The sequence below is a fragment of the Triticum dicoccoides genome, chromosome 2A (assembly GCF_002162155.2).
Source record: "Triticum dicoccoides isolate Atlit2015 ecotype Zavitan chromosome 2A, WEW_v2.0, whole genome shotgun sequence".
In the NCBI taxonomy this organism is placed as follows: Eukaryota; Viridiplantae; Streptophyta; class Magnoliopsida; order Poales; family Poaceae; genus Triticum; species Triticum dicoccoides.
Window position 1 is genome coordinate 387944680 of NC_041382.1, and position 3965 is coordinate 387948644.

Below are 3965 nucleotides of genomic sequence, written 5' to 3' on the forward strand. Positions count from 1 at the left end.
ACACCTGCGAGGCTGACCTGGCGCTGACATATGGGGCCCACTGAGCCACTGACGGGTGGGCCCAGTTGACTGAGTTAACCCACTGACATGTGGGGCCGAGTTAATAAAACGATTTAGATAAATAGAAAATCTGTTAATTAAATTGATTAATTAATCTATTCACCAATTAGACACTGACAGTGGGCCCCGCTTGATAATTAGTATTAGATTAGTCCAATTAACATTGTTTAATTAGTCCAGTCACTGACCAGTGGGTCCCACTGGACCCACAGGTCAGGTTTGACCCCAGTCAACCGTCATGTTGACTGCTGACATCACCTCTACATCATGCTGACGTGAAAGTGCAACTATCCCTAGGTGGTTTTGGTAATTCATAACAACATATAGCTCATTGAGCTAATGCTATTCCAAGATGATTATTTCAGGAAAGCTCAATGATTGGCATGGCATGGATGTGAAAGTGGAACCCTCAAAATGCTAAGGACAAAGGATTGGCTCAAGCTCAAAAGCTCAAGACTCTTCATTTTATATTTTAGTGATCCAAGATCACATTGAGTCTTTAGGAAAAGCCAATACTATCAAGGAGGGATGAGGTGTTGCTTAATGAGCCTCTTGCTTCATGTGCTTAGTGATATGCTCCAAAACCCTCAACTACTTTCCCATATCCACATATGACCTAAACCCTAAGCCAAACTCCGTCCTACCGATTCTTTCTATCCGGCGCCACCGAGTTTCACTTGTCATAAGCCACTGCCAAATCCTAGCAATTCGGTTCTACCGATAGGGATCTTGGTCTCACCGAGATGGGATTGCAAACTCTCTGTTTCCCTTTCGTAACTTTTCGGTCTCACCGAAAGAGCGAATCGATCCCACTGAGATTGCAATGTAAATTCAGTGTTTCCTTTTTGTAACTTTTTGGTCTCACCGAAAGAGCAAATTGGTCCCACCGAGTTTACCTGACCAACTCTCTGGTTAGCTTATTACCAAACTCGGTCTCACCGAGTTTGTGTAATCGGTCTCACCGAGATTACGTTATGCCCAAACCCTAACCATATCGGTCCTACCAAGTTGCATGTCAGTCCCACCGAAAATCTCTAACGGTCACTAGGTTTACCTTTTCGGTCCGACCGAGTTTGTTGATTCGGTCCCACCGAGATTGGAAAACTGTGTGTAACGGTTGGATTTTGTGTGGAGGCTATATATACCCCTCCACCTCCTCTTCATTCATGGAGAGAGCCATCAGAACACATACACAATTCCAACTCATATGTTCTGAGAGAGAACCACCTACTCATGTGTTGAGACCAAGATATTCCATTCCTACCATATGAATCTTGATCTATAGCCTTCCCCAAGTTGCTTTCCACTCAAATCTTCTTTCCATCAGATCCAAATCCTATGAGAGAGAGTTGAGTGTTGGGGAGACTATCATTTGAAGCACAAGAGCAAGGAGTTCATTACCTACACACCATTTGTTACTTCTTGGAGAGTGGTGTCTCCTAGATTGGCTAGGTGTTACTTGGGAGCCTCCGACAAGATTGTGGAGTTGAACCAAGGAGTTTGTAAGGGCAAGGAGATCGCCTACTTCGTGAAGATCTACCGCTAGTGAGGAAAGTCCTTCGTGGGCCATGGCCATGGTGGGATAGACAAGGTTGCTACTTCGTGGACCCTTTGTGGGTGGTTGCTTCTTCGTGGACCCTTTGTGGGTGGTTGCTTCTTCGTGGACCCTTCGTGGGTGGAGCCCTCCGTGGACTCGCGCAACCGTTACCCTTCATGGGTGGAGCCCTCCGTGGACTCGCGCAACCGTTACCCTTTGTGGGTGGAGCCCTCCGTGGACTCGCGCAACCGTTACCCTTCGTGGGTTGAAGTCTCCATCAACGTGGATGTAGGATAGCACCACCTATCCGAACCATGGGAAAAACATCCGTGTCTCCAATTGCGTTTGAATTCTCCAAACCCTTCCCTTTACATTCTTGCAAGTTGCATGCTTTACTTTCCGCTGCCAATATACTCTTTGCATGCTTGCTTGAATTGTGTGATGATTGCTTGACTTGTCCTATAATAGCTAAAATCTGCCAAGAACTAAAATTGGGAAAAGGTTAAGTTTTTATTTGGTCAACTAGTCTAATCACCCCCCCTCTAGACATACTTTCGATCCTACATGACGTCATATTCCATTTCTATTAAAAAAATAAATCCAGAAAATTGTTTAAACTTTGAAAATTAATAGAAAATAAACCGTAGCTCGGATGAAAATGTTTTCTACATGAAAGTTGCTCAGAAAAATCCAACGAATCCAAATGCGCGGTCCTTTCACTTGTCACATGCCCCTAGCATGCTGAACATGGAACCGTCCCCTCTCTTTCATCTGTCCGGGATCCGCCTAACGCCGGGAATTCATCCTCGGATGTTTATCCCCTCTATCTGCAACGTGTAGTACTACATTAGGGCAACCCTAGCTCTGCCCGTCGTCATGTTGTGCTTTGTGATGCATTGTTTGCTCCGTATTTACTGTTTCTTCCCCCTCTTCTCTCCGGTAGACCCCGAGACCGATGATGCCGCTGTGATCGACTACGTCACCGACGACCCCTCCTTCTTGTCTGAGCAACCAGGCAAGCAAACCCCCCTTGAGCATTCCGATATCGCCTATTTCTTTTCCTCTCATGCTTGCATTAGAACTGCTACTGCTTTCTGTATGATCCTACTCTGATGCATAGCCTGTTGTTGTTACCTGCTTTTATACCTTACCTGCTTATCCTAAACTACTTAGTATAGGTTGGTTAGAGATCCATCAGTGACCCCACCTTGTCCCAGTTGCCCCGCTTTATGTTCGATGACTCGATCAACGTTATCGACGTCCAGGCCCTGACACCGCACATCACTCCCCTAGTTGTACAACTCTGCTGAGTTACCATCAAGTGCCGAGGGTGGAACCTCTTACATCACTCCTAATGAGATCTCTGTAGTGTAGCTATACGGTCGAGGTCATCGAGGGTGATTTCCTCCTTAACCACTTCCGTTACCGCTCTGTCGTGCAACCCCTCAAGTGTGAACCTCGAGGGTGGATCCTCTTACGTTCACCTTGATGAGAACATCGAGTGGGATTCACCGGGGGTGATTCCTCGGGTTTTCCCCTTGGTGTTAGACACACAGTTACTATGGTTACTATGAATTTACACAGAGCCATGTTACTAAAGACGTGTTGACCCTGAGGGGTACCCGCGCGAGCTTAATTGCGAGTTATGTGGAGTCGGGTTGACCTGGAAGGTGCCCGCGAGATACTTATGAGGCGTGGCCGGGCATTCTTAGCCCCTGACGCAAGTACTCGAGACGGGGCGACGGGGTCACATCGATCGCGAGTCTCTGCTCATTACCGCGTGCTCCTAATCCACTATGGTTTGGATATTTGATCTGAGGGGTCTCTGGCCTGATAGCACTGACCATCACGTGGGCATTGTATGGGCGTTCTGCGTCGTATGCATCAGCCGAAGCTTAATAGACGTCAGCGACTGAGCGGCGCGCGGCGGGTTGGACTGGTAAGCTCCTGCCTTGTTGAAGGAGGTAGCTAGTGTTGGAGAACATAGTAATTTAAAAAAAATTCCTACGCACACACAAGATCATGGTGATGCATAGCAACAAGAGGGGAGAGTGTTGTCCACGTACCCTCGTAGACCGAAAGCGGAAGCGTTAGCACAACGCGGTTGATGTAGTCGTACGTCTTCATGATCCGACCGATCAAGTACCGAACACACGGCACCTCCGAGTTCAGCACACGTTTAGCCCGATGGCGTCCCTATAACTCCGATCCAGCCGAGTGTTGAGGGAGAGTTTCGTCAGCACGATGGCGTGGTGACGATGTTGATGTTCTACTGATGCAGGGCTTCGCCTAAGCACCGCTGCAGTATTATCGAGGTGGACTATGGTGGAGGGGGGCACCGCACACGGCTAAGAGACGATCAACTTGA